Source organism: Dendrobates tinctorius, unplaced genomic scaffold (genome assembly GCF_039654945.1).
Source record: "Dendrobates tinctorius isolate UK_male_01 unplaced genomic scaffold, ASM3965494v1 ptg000251l, whole genome shotgun sequence".
NCBI classification, from domain to species: Eukaryota; Metazoa; Chordata; class Amphibia; order Anura; family Dendrobatidae; genus Dendrobates; species Dendrobates tinctorius.
The window spans coordinates 11,611,022-11,628,768 of NW_027361918.1; the positions used below are offsets into that span (position 1 = coordinate 11,611,022).

The following is a 17,747-nucleotide window of genomic DNA, read 5'->3' on the forward strand; positions in this document are numbered from 1 at the left end:
CAAAAAGATTGACCTTTTATGGTTTGGTTTGAATATAGAAAATGCTGAGAGGTCGCGAATCTCCTTCTGGTCCTTTGGCACGAGTTGTACTGGGATTTAGGATTTTGACTAGTGTTTTTGATCCGAGACACGTTTGCTGTTGACAGAAAAGTTCAGTTGATATGCAATGATGAAGTTTATAAATCACAACTATTTAGCAGAGGTTGGTTTCGATCCATCGACCGCTGGGTTTCACAATGTGAATTATGGCCTACAAATACAGTCGGGCAATTTTCTAGCAAACCATTTCTATGTATGTAGAGAACCAGACTGGGGGAGTAAAAAAAACTTACCTAGTTTGTAGAAAAAAGTTGTAATGCAGCACAATCCCAAGCAAAAAGATTGACCTTTTATGGTTTGGTTTGAATATAGAAAATGCTGAGAGGTCGCGAATCTCCTTCTGGTCCTTTGGCACGAGTTGTACTGGGATTTAGGATTTTGACTAGTGTTTTTGATCCGAGACACGTTTGCTGTTGACAGAAAAGTTCAGTTGATATGCAATGATGAAGTTTATAAAACACAACTATTTAGCAGAGGTTGGTTTCGATCCATCGACCGCTGGGTTTCACAATGTGAATTATGGCCTACAAATACAGTCGAGCAATTTTCTAGTAAACCATTTCTCTGTATATAGAGAACCAAACTGGGGGAATGAAAAAAAACTTACCTAGTTTGTAGAAAAAAGTTGTAATGCAGCACAATCCCAAGCGAAAAGATTGATCTTTTATGGTTTGGTTTGAATATAGAAAATGCTGAGAGGTCGCGAATCTCCTTCTGGTCCTTTGGCACGAGTTGTACTGGGATTTAGGATTTTGACTAGTGTTTTTGATCCGAGACACGTTTGCTGTTGACAGAAAAGTTCAGTTGATATGCAATGATGAAGTTTATAAAACACAACTATTTAGCAGAGGTTGGTTTCAATCCATTGACCGCTGGGTTTCACAATGTGAATTATGGTCTACAAATACAGTCGAGCAATTTTCTAGCAAACCATTTCTCTGTATATAGAGAACCAAAATGGGGAAGTGAAAAAAAACTTGCTTGTGTTAACAGATGTACAGAGTAAAATTCTAATGACTGTTTGTGTTCAGGTCGATGACATGTAAATTTTCAGCCATTACATATTTGTTGGCGACTAGAGTACTCCTGGGGTTCTGCAATTGTTTCTTTGTTTTTTTTTGCTTTCTTGTGTCATATTATTGTTGAAAATCATTAGAGGAAATGGTGTCTGACCATTGTTTAAGGTTCCGGTTAAAACTGGTAGGTGCGTCCGGCTGTTAGACGAAAGTTCGGCAGGCGTTTGTGTCTCTGTGGCGCAATCGGTTAGCGCGTTCGGCTGTTAACCGAAAGGTTGGTGGTTCGAGTCCACCCAGGGACGTTGGTTCCTTTTGCTTGGGTAGCATGCTACAGTTGAAGACGTTTTCACATTGGTGCTCAGCATCTCCATAAAGTAAAAGCACTGTTGCTGCCTTAGATTTGAATTCACAAGGCAAACTGGAGAAAAAACTTTCCGGTTGTGTTTCTGTCTACATGTCCAGAAAGAGCATAGCTGTCTGGTATTTGCCAGAAGGTTGAAAACATCTGATAGAATACACAAAACTTCCTTCGAGCCGGAATTGAACCAGCGACCTAAGGATTGCTAATTTAGATCTACAGTCCTCCGCTCTACCAGCTGAGCTATCGAAGGCTTGATTTAGCCATTGTTGAAAGTCTTCAAGGTTTGGACGTGTGTGCCACGAGCAGGTGGCATAAACAATTCACTCGGCCAACTGAAAAAGGATTGTATTGGAGAATGCGGGCATCGATCCCGCTACCTCTCGCATGCTAAGCGAGCGCTCTACCACTTGAGCTAATCCCCCATGCCCGACGAACGCCATTATCAGTTTCACGCCACACCATGTCACAGTTTACTTATAGTCAAATGTGCCATTGAGTGCTTTTTTTTTTTTTTTTTTTTTAAGTACAGATTCCTTTCTCCCATATTTGAAGAACATCTACGGAGTTCACAATGTGAATTATGGCCTACAAATAAAGTCGAGCAATTTTCTAGCAAACCATTTCTACGTATGTAGAGAACCAGACTGGGGGAGTAAAAAAAACTTACCTAGTTTGTAGAAAAAAGTTGTAATGCAGCACAATCCCAAGCAAAAAGATTGACCTTTTATGGTTTGGTTTGAATATAGAAAATGCTGAGAGGTCGCGAATCTCCTTCTGGTCCTTTGGCACGAGTTGTACTGGGATTTAGGATTTTGACTAGTGTTTTTGATCCGAGACACGTTTGCTGTTGACAGAAAAGTTCAGTTGATATGCAATGATGAAGTTTATAAATCACAACTATTTAGCAGAGGTTGGTTTCGATCCATCGACCGCTGGGTTTCACAATGTGAATTATGGCCTACAAATACAGTCGGGCAATTTTCTAGCAAACCATTTCTATGTATGTAGAGAACCAGACTGGGGGAGTAAAAAAAACTTACCTAGTTTGTAGAAAAAAGTTGTAATGCAGCACAATCCCAAGCAAAAAGATTGACCTTTTATGGTTTGGTTTGAATATAGAAAATGCTGAGAGGTCGCGAATCTCCTTCTGGTCCTTTGGCACGAGTTGTACTGGGATTTAGGATTTTGACTAGTGTTTTTGATCCGAGACACGTTTGCTGTTGACAGAAAAGTTCAGTTGATATGCAATGATGAAGTTTATAAAACACAACTATTTAGCAGAGGTTGGTTTCGATCCATCGACCGCTGGGTTTCACAATGTGAATTATGGCCTACAAATACAGTCGAGCAATTTTCTAGTAAACCATTTCTCTGTATATAGAGAACCAAACTGGGGGAATGAAAAAAAACTTACCTAGTTTGTAGAAAAAAGTTGTAATGCAGCACAATCCCAAGCGAAAAGATTGATCTTTTATGGTTTGGTTTGAATATAGAAAATGCTGAGAGGTCGCGAATCTCCTTCTGGTCCTTTGGCACGAGTTGTACTGGGATTTAGGATTTTGACTAGTGTTTTTGATCCGAGACACGTTTGCTGTTGACAGAAAAGTTCAGTTGATATGCAATGATGAAGTTTATAAAACACAACTATTTAGCAGAGGTTGGTTTCAATCCATTGACCGCTGGGTTTCACAATGTGAATTATGGTCTACAAATACAGTCGAGCAATTTTCTAGCAAACCATTTCTCTGTATATAGAGAACCAAAATGGGGAAGTGAAAAAAAACTTAGCTAGTTTGTAGAAAAAGATGCAATGCAGCACAATTTAGCAGAGGATGGTTTCGATCCATCGACCTCTGGGTTATGGGCCCAGCACGCTTCCGCTGCGCCACTCTGCTTGTGTTAACAGATGTACAGAGTAAAATTCTAATGACTGTTTGTGTTCAGGTCGATGACATGTAAATTTTCAGCCATTACATATTTGTTGGCGACTAGAGTACTCCTGGGGTTCTGCAATTGTTTCTTTGTTTTTTTTTGCTTTCTTGTGTCATATTATTGTTGAAAATCATTAGAGGAAATGGTGTCTGACCATTGTTTAAGGTTCCGGTTAAAACTGGTGGGTGCGTCCGGCTGTTAGACGAAAGTTCGGCAGGCGTTTGTGTCTCTGTGGCGCAATCGGTTAGCGCGTTCGGCTGTTAACCGAAAGGTTGGTGGTTCGAGTCCACCCAGGGACGTTGGTTCCTTTTGCTTGGGTAGCATGCTACAGTTGAAGACGTTTTCACATTGGTGCTCAGCATCTCCATAAAGTAAAAGCACTGTTGCTGCCTAAGATTTGAATTCACAAGGCAAACTGGAGAAAAAACTTTCCGGTTGTGTTTCTGTCTACATGTCCAGAAAGAGCATAGCTGTCTGGTATTTGCCAGAAGGTTGAAAACATCTGATAGAATACACAAAACTTCCTTCGAGCCGGAATTGAACCAGCGACCTAAGGATTGCTAATTTAGATCTACAGTCCTCCGCTCTACCAGCTGAGCTATCGAAGGCTTGATTTAGCCATTGTTGAAAGTCTTCAAGGTTTGGACGTGTGTGCCACGAGCAGGTGGCATAAACAATTCACTCGGCCAACTGAAAAAGGAATCCAAAGATTGTATTGGAGAATGCGGGCATCGATCCCGCTACCTCTCGCATGCTAAGCGAGCGCTCTACCACTTGAGCTAATCCCCCATGCCCGACGAACGCCATTATCAGTTTCACGCCACACCATGTCACAGTTTACTTATAGTCAAATGTGCCATTGAGTGCTTTTTTTTTTTTTTTTTTTTTTTTTTTTAAGTACAGATTCCTTTCTCCCATATTTGAAGAACATCTACGGAGTTCACAATGTGAATTATGGCCTACAAATAAAGTCGAGCAATTTTCTAGCAAACCATTTCTACGTATGTAGAGAACCAGACTGGGGGAGTAAAAAAAACTTACCTAGTTTGTAGAAAAAAGTTGTAATGCAGCACAATCCCAAGCAAAAAGATTGACCTTTTATGGTTTGGTTTGAATATAGAAAATGCTGAGAGGTCGCGAATCTCCTTCTGGTCCTTTGGCACGAGTTGTACTGGGATTTAGGATTTTGACTAGTGTTTTTGATCCGAGACACGTTTGCTGTTGACAGAAAAGTTCAGTTGATATGCAATGATGAAGTTTATAAATCACAACTATTTAGCAGAGGTTGGTTTCGATCCATCGACCGCTGGGTTTCACAATGTGAATTATGGCCTACAAATACAGTCGGGCAATTTTCTAGCAAACCATTTCTATGTATGTAGAGAACCAGACTGGGGGAGTAAAAAAAACTTACCTAGTTTGTAGAAAAAAGTTGTAATGCAGCACAATCCCAAGCAAAAAGATTGACCTTTTATGGTTTGGTTTGAATATAGAAAATGCTGAGAGGTCGCGAATCTCCTTCTGGTCCTTTGGCACGAGTTGTACTGGGATTTAGGATTTTGACTAGTGTTTTTGATCCGAGACACGTTTGCTGTTGACAGAAAAGTTCAGTTGATATGCAATGATGAAGTTTATAAAACACAACTATTTAGCAGAGGTTGGTTTCGATCCATCGACCGCTGGGTTTCACAATGTGAATTATGGCCTACAAATACAGTCGAGCAATTTTCTAGTAAACCATTTCTCTGTATATAGAGAACCAAACTGGGGGAATGAAAAAAAACTTACCTAGTTTGTAGAAAAAAGTTGTAATGCAGCACAATCCCAAGCGAAAAGATTGATCTTTTATGGTTTGGTTTGAATATAGAAAATGCTGAGAGGTCGCGAATCTCCTTCTGGTCCTTTGGCACGAGTTGTACTGGGATTTAGGATTTTGACTAGTGTTTTTGATCCGAGACACGTTTGCTGTTGACAGAAAAGTTCAGTTGATATGCAATGATGAAGTTTATAAAACACAACTATTTAGCAGAGGTTGGTTTCAATCCATTGACCGCTGGGTTTCACAATGTGAATTATGGTCTACAAATACAGTCGAGCAATTTTCTAGCAAACCATTTCTCTGTATATAGAGAACCAAAATGGGGAAGTGAAAAAAAACTTAGCTAGTTTGTAGAAAAAGATGCAATGCAGCACAATTTAGCAGAGGATGGTTTCGATCCATCGAACTCTGGGTTATGGGCCCAGCACGCTTCCGCTGCGCCACTCTGCTTGTGTTAACAGATGTACAGAGTAAAATTCTAATGACTGTTTGTGTTCAGGTCGATGACATGTAAATTTTCAGCCATTACATATTTGTTGGCGACTAGAGTACTCCTGGGGTTCTGCAATTGTTTCTTTGTTTTTTTTTGCTTTCTTGTGTCATATTATTGTTGAAAATCATTAGAGGAAATGGTGTCTGACCATTGTTTAAGGTTCCGGTTAAAACTGGTGGGTGCGTCCGGCTGTTAGACGAAAGTTCGGCAGGCGTTTGTGTCTCTGTGGCGCAATCGGTTAGCGCGTTCGGCTGTTAACCGAAAGGTTGGTGGTTCGAGTCCACCCAGGGACGTTGGTTCCTTTTGCTTGGGTAGCATGCTACAGTTGAAGACGTTTTCACATTGGTGCTCAGCATCTCCATAAAGTAAAAGCACTGTTGCTGCCTAAGATTTGAATTCACAAGGCAAACTGGAGAAAAAACTTTCCGGTTGTGTTTCTGTCTACATGTCCAGAAAGAGCATAGCTGTCTGGTATTTGCCAGAAGGTTGAAAACATCTGATAGAATACACAAAACTTCCTTCGAGCCGGAATTGAACCAGCGACCTAAGGATTGCTAATTTAGATCTACAGTCCTCCGCTCTACCAGCTGAGCTATCGAAGGCTTGATTTAGCCATTGTTGAAAGTCTTCAAGGTTTGGACGTGTGTGCCACGAGCAGGTGGCATAAACAATTCACTCGGCCAACTGAAAAAGGATTGTATTGGAGAATGCGGGCATCGATCCCGCTACCTCTCGCATGCTAAGCGAGCGCTCTACCACTTGAGCTAATCCCCCATGCCCGACGAACGCCATTATCAGTTTCACGCCACACCATGTCACAGTTTACTTATAGTCAAATGTGCCATTGAGTGCTTTTTTTTTTTTTTTTTTTTTAAGTACAGATTCCTTTCTCCCATATTTGAAGAACATCTACGGAGTTCACAATGTGAATTATGGCCTACAAATAAAGTCGAGCAATTTTCTAGCAAACCATTTCTACGTATGTAGAGAACCAGACTGGGGGAGTAAAAAAAACTTACCTAGTTTGTAGAAAAAAGTTGTAATGCAGCACAATCCCAAGCAAAAAGATTGACCTTTTATGGTTTGGTTTGAATATAGAAAATGCTGAGAGGTCGCGAATCTCCTTCTGGTCCTTTGGCACGAGTTGTACTGGGATTTAGGATTTTGACTAGTGTTTTTGATCCGAGACACGTTTGCTGTTGACAGAAAAGTTCAGTTGATATGCAATGATGAAGTTTATAAATCACAACTATTTAGCAGAGGTTGGTTTCGATCCATCGACCGCTGGGTTTCACAATGTGAATTATGGCCTACAAATACAGTCGGGCAATTTTCTAGCAAACCATTTCTATGTATGTAGAGAACCAGACTGGGGGAGTAAAAAAAACTTACCTAGTTTGTAGAAAAAAGTTGTAATGCAGCACAATCCCAAGCAAAAAGATTGACCTTTTATGGTTTGGTTTGAATATAGAAAATGCTGAGAGGTCGCGAATCTCCTTCTGGTCCTTTGGCACGAGTTGTACTGGGATTTAGGATTTTGACTAGTGTTTTTGATCCGAGACACGTTTGCTGTTGACAGAAAAGTTCAGTTGATATGCAATGATGAAGTTTATAAAACACAACTATTTAGCAGAGGTTGGTTTCGATCCATCGACCGCTGGGTTTCACAATGTGAATTATGGCCTACAAATACAGTCGAGCAATTTTCTAGTAAACCATTTCTCTGTATATAGAGAACCAAACTGGGGGAATGAAAAAAAACTTACCTAGTTTGTAGAAAAAAGTTGTAATGCAGCACAATCCCAAGCGAAAAGATTGATCTTTTATGGTTTGGTTTGAATATAGAAAATGCTGAGAGGTCGCGAATCTCCTTCTGGTCCTTTGGCACGAGTTGTACTGGGATTTAGGATTTTGACTAGTGTTTTTGATCCGAGACACGTTTGCTGTTGACAGAAAAGTTCAGTTGATATGCAATGATGAAGTTTATAAAACACAACTATTTAGCAGAGGTTGGTTTCAATCCATTGACCGCTGGGTTTCACAATGTGAATTATGGTCTACAAATACAGTCGAGCAATTTTCTAGCAAACCATTTCTCTGTATATAGAGAACCAAAATGGGGAAGTGAAAAAAAACTTAGCTAGTTTGTAGAAAAAGATGCAATGCAGCACAATTTAGCAGAGGATGGTTTCGATCCATCGACCTCTGGGTTATGGGCCCAGCACGCTTCCGCTGCGCCACTCTGCTTGTGTTAACAGATGTACAGAGTAAAATTCTAATGACTGTTTGTGTTCAGGTCGATGACATGTAAATTTTCAGCCATTACATATTTGTTGGCGACTAGAGTACTCCTGGGGTTCTGCAATTGTTTCTTTGTTTTTTTTTGCTTTCTTGTGTCATATTATTGTTGAAAATCATTAGAGGAAATGGTGTCTGACCATTGTTTAAGGTTCCGGTTAAAACTGGTGGGTGCGTCCGGCTGTTAGACGAAAGTTCGGCAGGCGTTTGTGTCTCTGTGGCGCAATCGGTTAGCGCGTTCGGCTGTTAACCGAAAGGTTGGTGGTTCGAGTCCACCCAGGGACGTTGGTTCCTTTTGCTTGGGTAGCATGCTACAGTTGAAGACGTTTTCACATTGGTGCTCAGCATCTCCATAAAGTAAAAGCACTGTTGCTGCCTAAGATTTGAATTCACAAGGCAAACTGGAGAAAAAACTTTCCGGTTGTGTTTCTGTCTACATGTCCAGAAAGAGCATAGCTGTCTGGTATTTGCCAGAAGGTTGAAAACATCTGATAGAATACACAAAACTTCCTTCGAGCCGGAATTGAACCAGCGACCTAAGGATTGCTAATTTAGATCTACAGTCCTCCGCTCTACCAGCTGAGCTATCGAAGGCTTGATTTAGCCATTGTTGAAAGTCTTCAAGGTTTGGACGTGTGTGCCACGAGCAGGTGGCATAAACAATTCACTCGGCCAACTGAAAAAGGATTGTATTGGAGAATGCGGGCATCGATCCCGCTACCTCTCGCATGCTAAGCGAGCGCTCTACCACTTGAGCTAATCCCCCATGCCCGACGAACGCCATTATCAGTTTCACGCCACACCATGTCACAGTTTACTTATAGTCAAATGTGCCATTGAGTGCTTTTTTTTTTTTTTTTTTTTTAAGTACAGATTCCTTTCTCCCATATTTGAAGAACATCTACGGAGTTCACAATGTGAATTATGGCCTACAAATAAAGTCGAGCAATTTTCTAGCAAACCATTTCTACGTATGTAGAGAACCAGACTGGGGGAGTAAAAAAAACTTACCTAGTTTGTAGAAAAAAGTTGTAATGCAGCACAATCCCAAGCAAAAAGATTGACCTTTTATGGTTTGGTTTGAATATAGAAAATGCTGAGAGGTCGCGAATCTCCTTCTGGTCCTTTGGCACGAGTTGTACTGGGATTTAGGATTTTGACTAGTGTTTTTGATCCGAGACACGTTTGCTGTTGACAGAAAAGTTCAGTTGATATGCAATGATGAAGTTTATAAATCACAACTATTTAGCAGAGGTTGGTTTCGATCCATCGACCGCTGGGTTTCACAATGTGAATTATGGCCTACAAATACAGTCGGGCAATTTTCTAGCAAACCATTTCTATGTATGTAGAGAACCAGACTGGGGGAGTAAAAAAAACTTACCTAGTTTGTAGAAAAAAGTTGTAATGCAGCACAATCCCAAGCAAAAAGATTGACCTTTTATGGTTTGGTTTGAATATAGAAAATGCTGAGAGGTCGCGAATCTCCTTCTGGTCCTTTGGCACGAGTTGTACTGGGATTTAGGATTTTGACTAGTGTTTTTGATCCGAGACACGTTTGCTGTTGACAGAAAAGTTCAGTTGATATGCAATGATGAAGTTTATAAAACACAACTATTTAGCAGAGGTTGGTTTCGATCCATCGACCGCTGGGTTTCACAATGTGAATTATGGCCTACAAATACAGTCGAGCAATTTTCTAGTAAACCATTTCTCTGTATATAGAGAACCAAACTGGGGGAATGAAAAAAAACTTACCTAGTTTGTAGAAAAAAGTTGTAATGCAGCACAATCCCAAGCGAAAAGATTGATCTTTTATGGTTTGGTTTGAATATAGAAAATGCTGAGAGGTCGCGAATCTCCTTCTGGTCCTTTGGCACGAGTTGTACTGGGATTTAGGATTTTGACTAGTGTTTTTGATCCGAGACACGTTTGCTGTTGACAGAAAAGTTCAGTTGATATGCAATGATGAAGTTTATAAAACACAACTATTTAGCAGAGGTTGGTTTCAATCCATTGACCGCTGGGTTTCACAATGTGAATTATGGTCTACAAATACAGTCGAGCAATTTTCTAGCAAACCATTTCTCTGTATATAGAGAACCAAAATGGGGAAGTGAAAAAAAACTTGCTTGTGTTAACAGATGTACAGAGTAAAATTCTAATGACTGTTTGTGTTCAGGTCGATGACATGTAAATTTTCAGCCATTACATATTTGTTGGCGACTAGAGTACTCCTGGGGTTCTGCAATTGTTTCTTTGTTTTTTTTTGCTTTCTTGTGTCATATTATTGTTGAAAATCATTAGAGGAAATGGTGTCTGACCATTGTTTAAGGTTCCGGTTAAAACTGGTAGGTGCGTCCGGCTGTTAGACGAAAGTTCGGCAGGCGTTTGTGTCTCTGTGGCGCAATCGGTTAGCGCGTTCGGCTGTTAACCGAAAGGTTGGTGGTTCGAGTCCACCCAGGGACGTTGGTTCCTTTTGCTTGGGTAGCATGCTACAGTTGAAGACGTTTTCACATTGGTGCTCAGCATCTCCATAAAGTAAAAGCACTGTTGCTGCCTTAGATTTGAATTCACAAGGCAAACTGGAGAAAAAACTTTCCGGTTGTGTTTCTGTCTACATGTCCAGAAAGAGCATAGCTGTCTGGTATTTGCCAGAAGGTTGAAAACATCTGATAGAATACACAAAACTTCCTTCGAGCCGGAATTGAACCAGCGACCTAAGGATTGCTAATTTAGATCTACAGTCCTCCGCTCTACCAGCTGAGCTATCGAAGGCTTGATTTAGCCATTGTTGAAAGTCTTCAAGGTTTGGACGTGTGTGCCACGAGCAGGTGGCATAAACAATTCACTCGGCCAACTGAAAAAGGAATCCAAAGATTGTATTGGAGAATGCGGGCATCGATCCCGCTACCTCTCGCATGCTAAGCGAGCGCTCTACCACTTGAGCTAATCCCCCATGCCCGACGAACGCCATTATCAGTTTCACGCCACACCATGTCACAGTTTACTTATAGTCAAATGTGCCATTGAGTGCTTTTTTTTTTTTTTTTTTTTTTTTTTTTAAGTACAGATTCCTTTCTCCCATATTTGAAGAACATCTACGGAGTTCACAATGTGAATTATGGCCTACAAATAAAGTCGAGCAATTTTCTAGCAAACCATTTCTACGTATGTAGAGAACCAGACTGGGGGAGTAAAAAAAACTTACCTAGTTTGTAGAAAAAAGTTGTAATGCAGCACAATCCCAAGCAAAAAGATTGACCTTTTATGGTTTGGTTTGAATATAGAAAATGCTGAGAGGTCGCGAATCTCCTTCTGGTCCTTTGGCACGAGTTGTACTGGGATTTAGGATTTTGACTAGTGTTTTTGATCCGAGACACGTTTGCTGTTGACAGAAAAGTTCAGTTGATATGCAATGATGAAGTTTATAAATCACAACTATTTAGCAGAGGTTGGTTTCGATCCATCGACCGCTGGGTTTCACAATGTGAATTATGGCCTACAAATACAGTCGGGCAATTTTCTAGCAAACCATTTCTATGTATGTAGAGAACCAGACTGGGGGAGTAAAAAAAACTTACCTAGTTTGTAGAAAAAAGTTGTAATGCAGCACAATCCCAAGCAAAAAGATTGACCTTTTATGGTTTGGTTTGAATATAGAAAATGCTGAGAGGTCGCGAATCTCCTTCTGGTCCTTTGGCACGAGTTGTACTGGGATTTAGGATTTTGACTAGTGTTTTTGATCCGAGACACGTTTGCTGTTGACAGAAAAGTTCAGTTGATATGCAATGATGAAGTTTATAAAACACAACTATTTAGCAGAGGTTGGTTTCGATCCATCGACCGCTGGGTTTCACAATGTGAATTATGGCCTACAAATACAGTCGAGCAATTTTCTAGTAAACCATTTCTCTGTATATAGAGAACCAAACTGGGGGAATGAAAAAAAACTTACCTAGTTTGTAGAAAAAAGTTGTAATGCAGCACAATCCCAAGCGAAAAGATTGATCTTTTATGGTTTGGTTTGAATATAGAAAATGCTGAGAGGTCGCGAATCTCCTTCTGGTCCTTTGGCACGAGTTGTACTGGGATTTAGGATTTTGACTAGTGTTTTTGATCCGAGACACGTTTGCTGTTGACAGAAAAGTTCAGTTGATATGCAATGATGAAGTTTATAAAACACAACTATTTAGCAGAGGTTGGTTTCAATCCATTGACCGCTGGGTTTCACAATGTGAATTATGGTCTACAAATACAGTCGAGCAATTTTCTAGCAAACCATTTCTCTGTATATAGAGAACCAAAATGGGGAAGTGAAAAAAAACTTAGCTAGTTTGTAGAAAAAGATGCAATGCAGCACAATTTAGCAGAGGATGGTTTCGATCCATCGACCTCTGGGTTATGGGCCCAGCACGCTTCCGCTGCGCCACTCTGCTTGTGTTAACAGATGTACAGAGTAAAATTCTAATGACTGTTTGTGTTCAGGTCGATGACATGTAAATTTTCAGCCATTACATATTTGTTGGCGACTAGAGTACTCCTGGGGTTCTGCAATTGTTTCTTTGTTTTTTTTTGCTTTCTTGTGTCATATTATTGTTGAAAATCATTAGAGGAAATGGTGTCTGACCATTGTTTAAGGTTCCGGTTAAAACTGGTGGGTGCGTCCGGCTGTTAGACGAAAGTTCGGCAGGCGTTTGTGTCTCTGTGGCGCAATCGGTTAGCGCGTTCGGCTGTTAACTGAAAGGTTGGTGGTTCGAGTCCACCCAGGGACGTTGGTTCCTTTTGCTTGGGTAGCATGCTACAGTTGAAGACGTTTTCACATTGGTGCTCAGCATCTCCATAAAGTAAAAGCACTGTTGCTGCCTAAGATTTGAATTCACAAGGCAAACTGGAGAAAAAACTTTCCGGTTGTGTTTCTGTCTACATGTCCAGAAAGAGCATAGCTGTCTGGTATTTGCCAGAAGGTTGAAAACATCTGATAGAATACACAAAACTTCCTTCGAGCCGGAATTGAACCAGCGACCTAAGGATTGCTAATTTAGATCTACAGTCCTCCGCTCTACCAGCTGAGCTATCGAAGGCTTGATTTAGCCATTGTTGAAAGTCTTCAAGGTTTGGACGTGTGTGCCACGAGCAGGTGGCATAAACAATTCACTCGGCCAACTGAAAAAGGAATCCAAAGATTGTATTGGAGAATGCGGGCATCGATCCCGCTACCTCTCGCATGCTAAGCGAGCGCTCTACCACTTGAGCTAATCCCCCATGCCCGACGAACGCCATTATCAGTTTCACGCCACACCATGTCACAGTTTACTTATAGTCAAATGTGCCATTGAGTGCTTTTTTTTTTTTTTTTTTTTTTTTTTTAAGTACAGATTCCTTTCTCCCATATTTGAAGAACATCTACGGAGTTCACAATGTGAATTATGGCCTACAAATAAAGTCGAGCAATTTTCTAGCAAACCATTTCTACGTATGTAGAGAACCAGACTGGGGGAGTAAAAAAAACTTACCTAGTTTGTAGAAAAAAGTTGTAATGCAGCACAATCCCAAGCAAAAAGATTGACCTTTTATGGTTTGGTTTGAATATAGAAAATGCTGAGAGGTCGCGAATCTCCTTCTGGTCCTTTGGCACGAGTTGTACTGGGATTTAGGATTTTGACTAGTGTTTTTGATCCGAGACACGTTTGCTGTTGACAGAAAAGTTCAGTTGATATGCAATGATGAAGTTTATAAATCACAACTATTTAGCAGAGGTTGGTTTCGATCCATCGACCGCTGGGTTTCACAATGTGAATTATGGCCTACAAATACAGTCGGGCAATTTTCTAGCAAACCATTTCTATGTATGTAGAGAACCAGACTGGGGGAGTAAAAAAAACTTACCTAGTTTGTAGAAAAAAGTTGTAATGCAGCACAATCCCAAGCAAAAAGATTGACCTTTTATGGTTTGGTTTGAATATAGAAAATGCTGAGAGGTCGCGAATCTCCTTCTGGTCCTTTGGCACGAGTTGTACTGGGATTTAGGATTTTGACTAGTGTTTTTGATCCGAGACACGTTTGCTGTTGACAGAAAAGTTCAGTTGATATGCAATGATGAAGTTTATAAAACACAACTATTTAGCAGAGGTTGGTTTCGATCCATCGACCGCTGGGTTTCACAATGTGAATTATGGCCTACAAATACAGTCGAGCAATTTTCTAGTAAACCATTTCTCTGTATATAGAGAACCAAACTGGGGGAATGAAAAAAAACTTACCTAGTTTGTAGAAAAAAGTTGTAATGCAGCACAATCCCAAGCGAAAAGATTGATCTTTTATGGTTTGGTTTGAATATAGAAAATGCTGAGAGGTCGCGAATCTCCTTCTGGTCCTTTGGCACGAGTTGTACTGGGATTTAGGATTTTGACTAGTGTTTTTGATCCGAGACACGTTTGCTGTTGACAGAAAAGTTCAGTTGATATGCAATGATGAAGTTTATAAAACACAACTATTTAGCAGAGGTTGGTTTCAATCCATTGACCGCTGGGTTTCACAATGTGAATTATGGTCTACAAATACAGTCGAGCAATTTTCTAGCAAACCATTTCTCTGTATATAGAGAACCAAAATGGGGAAGTGAAAAAAAACTTAGCTAGTTTGTAGAAAAAGATGCAATGCAGCACAATTTAGCAGAGGATGGTTTCGATCCATCGACCTCTGGGTTATGGGCCCAGCACGCTTCCGCTGCGCCACTCTGCTTGTGTTAACAGATGTACAGAGTAAAATTCTAATGACTGTTTGTGTTCAGGTCGATGACATGTAAATTTTCAGCCATTACATATTTGTTGGCGACTAGAGTACTCCTGGGGTTCTGCAATTGTTTCTTTGTTTTTTTTTGCTTTCTTGTGTCATATTATTGTTGAAAATCATTAGAGGAAATGGTGTCTGACCATTGTTTAAGGTTCCGGTTAAAACTGGTGGGTGCGTCCGGCTGTTAGACGAAAGTTCGGCAGGCGTTTGTGTCTCTGTGGCGCAATCGGTTAGCGCGTTCGGCTGTTAACCGAAAGGTTGGTGGTTCGAGTCCACCCAGGGACGTTGGTTCCTTTTGCTTGGGTAGCATGCTACAGTTGAAGACGTTTTCACATTGGTGCTCAGCATCTCCATAAAGTAAAAGCACTGTTGCTGCCTAAGATTTGAATTCACAAGGCAAACTGGAGAAAAAACTTTCAGGTTGTGTTTCTGTCTACATGTCCAGAAAGAGCATAGCTGTCTGGTATTTGCCAGAAGGTTGAAAACATCTGATAGAATACACAAAACTTCCTTCGAGCCGGAATTGAACCAGCGACCTAAGGATTGCTAATTTAGATCTACAGTCCTCCGCTCTACCAGCTGAGCTATCGAAGGCTTGATTTAGCCATTGTTGAAAGTCTTCAAGGTTTGGACGTGTGTGCCACGAGCAGGTGGCATAAACAATTCACTCGGCCAACTGAAAAAGGAATCCAAAGATTGTATTGGAGAATGCGGGCATCGATCCCGCTACCTCTCGCATGCTAAGCGAGTGCTCTACCACTTGAGCTAATCCCCCATGCCCGACGAACGCCATTATCAGTTTCACGCCACACCATGTCACAGTTTACTTATAGTCAAATGTGCCATTGAGTGCTTTTTTTTTTTTTTTTTTAAGTACAGATTCCTTTCTCCCATATTTGAAGAACATCTACGGAGTTCACAATGTGAATTATGGCCTACAAATAAAGTCGAGCAATTTTCTAGCAAACCATTTCTACGTATGTAGAGAACCAGACTGGGGGAGTAAAAAAAACTTACCTAGTTTGTAGAAAAAAGTTGTAATGCAGCACAATCCCAAGCAAAAAGATTGACCTTTTATGGTTTGGTTTGAATATAGAAAATGCTGAGAGGTCGCGAATCTCCTTCTGGTCCTTTGGCACGAGTTGTACTGGGATTTAGGATTTTGACTAGTGTTTTTGATCCGAGACACGTTTGCTGTTGACAGAAAAGTTCAGTTGATATGCAATGATGAAGTTTATAAATCACAACTATTTAGCAGAGGTTGGTTTCGATCCATCGACCGCTGGGTTTCACAATGTGAATTATGGCCTACAAATACAGTCGGGCAATTTTCTAGCAAACCATTTCTATGTATGTAGAGAACCAGACTGGGGGAGTAAAAAAAACTTACCTAGTTTGTAGAAAAAAGTTGTAATGCAGCACAATCCCAAGCAAAAAGATTGACCTTTTATGGTTTGGTTTGAATATAGAAAATGCTGAGAGGTCGCGAATCTCCTTCTGGTCCTTTGGCACGAGTTGTACTGGGATTTAGGATTTTGACTAGTGTTTTTGATCCGAGACACGTTTGCTGTTGACAGAAAAGTTCAGTTGATATGCAATGATGAAGTTTATAAAACACAACTATTTAGCAGAGGTTGGTTTCGATCCATCGACCGCTGGGTTTCACAATGTGAATTATGGCCTACAAATACAGTCGAGCAATTTTCTAGTAAACCATTTCTCTGTATATAGAGAACCAAACTGGGGGAATGAAAAAAAACTTACCTAGTTTGTAGAAAAAAGTTGTAATGCAGCACAATCCCAAGCGAAAAGATTGATCTTTTATGGTTTGGTTTGAATATAGAAAATGCTGAGAGGTCGCGAATCTCCTTCTGGTCCTTTGGCACGAGTTGTACTGGGATTTAGGATTTTGACTAGTGTTTTTGATCCGAGACACGTTTGCTGTTGACAGAAAAGTTCAGTTGATATGCAATGATGAAGTTTATAAAACACAACTATTTAGCAGAGGTTGGTTTCAATCCATTGACCGCTGGGTTTCACAATGTGAATTATGGTCTACAAATACAGTCGAGCAATTTTCTAGCAAACCATTTCTCTGTATATAGAGAACCAAAATGGGGAAGTGAAAAAAAACTTAGCTAGTTTGTAGAAAAAGATGCAATGCAGCACAATTTAGCAGAGGATGGTTTCGATCCATCGACCTCTGGGTTATGGGCCCAGCACGCTTCCGCTGCGCCACTCTGCTTGTGTTAACAGATGTACAGAGTAAAATTCTAATGACTGTTTGTGTTCAGGTCGATGACATGTAAATTTTCAGCCATTACATATTTGTTGGCGACTAGAGTACTCCTGGGGTTCTGCAATTGTTTCTTTGTTTTTTTTTGCTTTCTTGTGTCATATTATTGTTGAAAATCATTAGAGGAAATGGTGTCTGACCATTGTTTAAGGTTCCGGTTAAAACTGGTGGGTGCGTCCGGCTGTTAGACGAAAGTTCGGCAGGCGTTTGTGTCTCTGTGGCGCAATCGGTTAGCGCGTTCGGCTGTTAACCGAAAGGTTGGTGGTTCGAGTCCACCCAGGGACGTTGGTTCCTTTTGCTTGGGTAGCATGCTACAGTTGAAGACGTTTTCACATTGGTGCTCAGCATCTCCTTAAAGTAAAAGCACTGTTGCTGCCTAAGATTTGAATTCACAAGGCAAACTGGAGAAAAAACTTTCCGGTTGTGTTTCTGTCTACATGTCCAGAAAGAGCATAGCTGTCTGGTATTTGCCAGAAGGTTGAAAACATCTGATAGAATACACAAAACTTCCTTCGAGCCGGAATTGAACCAGCGACCTAAGGATTGCTAATTTAGATCTACAGTCCTCCGCTCTACCAGCTGAGCTATCGAAGGCTTGATTTTGCCATTGTTGAAAGTCTTCAAGGTTTGGACGTGTG

The 17,747-nt window shown here is 40.6% G+C and overlaps 7 non-coding genes across 7 annotated transcripts; all 7 read left to right on the forward strand.

Annotated features, from left to right (window-relative positions):
* Positions 1 to 1,343: 1,343 nt before the first annotated feature.
* Positions 1,344 to 1,417, forward strand: TRNAN-GUU (transfer RNA asparagine (anticodon GUU)). The gene has a single exon. It is a non-coding gene; the product is annotated as a tRNA-Asn (tRNA).
* A 2,216-nt stretch (positions 1,418 to 3,633) lies between these two features.
* On the forward strand, positions 3,634 to 3,707 carry TRNAN-GUU (transfer RNA asparagine (anticodon GUU)). Its single transcript has one exon. It is a non-coding gene; the product is annotated as a tRNA-Asn (tRNA).
* Positions 3,708 to 5,939: 2,232 nt separating this feature from the next.
* On the forward strand, positions 5,940 to 6,013 carry TRNAN-GUU (transfer RNA asparagine (anticodon GUU)). Its single transcript has one exon. It is a non-coding gene; the product is annotated as a tRNA-Asn (tRNA).
* A 2,216-nt stretch (positions 6,014 to 8,229) lies between these two features.
* TRNAN-GUU (transfer RNA asparagine (anticodon GUU)) lies at positions 8,230 to 8,303 on the forward strand. Its single transcript has one exon. It is a non-coding gene; the product is annotated as a tRNA-Asn (tRNA).
* A 2,110-nt stretch (positions 8,304 to 10,413) lies between these two features.
* TRNAN-GUU (transfer RNA asparagine (anticodon GUU)) lies at positions 10,414 to 10,487 on the forward strand. Its single transcript has one exon. It is a non-coding gene; the product is annotated as a tRNA-Asn (tRNA).
* Positions 10,488 to 15,024: 4,537 nt separating this feature from the next.
* On the forward strand, positions 15,025 to 15,098 carry TRNAN-GUU (transfer RNA asparagine (anticodon GUU)). The gene has a single exon. It is a non-coding gene; the product is annotated as a tRNA-Asn (tRNA).
* A 2,222-nt stretch (positions 15,099 to 17,320) lies between these two features.
* Positions 17,321 to 17,394, forward strand: TRNAN-GUU (transfer RNA asparagine (anticodon GUU)). The gene has a single exon. It is a non-coding gene; the product is annotated as a tRNA-Asn (tRNA).
* The last annotated feature ends 353 nt before the right edge of the window (positions 17,395 to 17,747 follow it).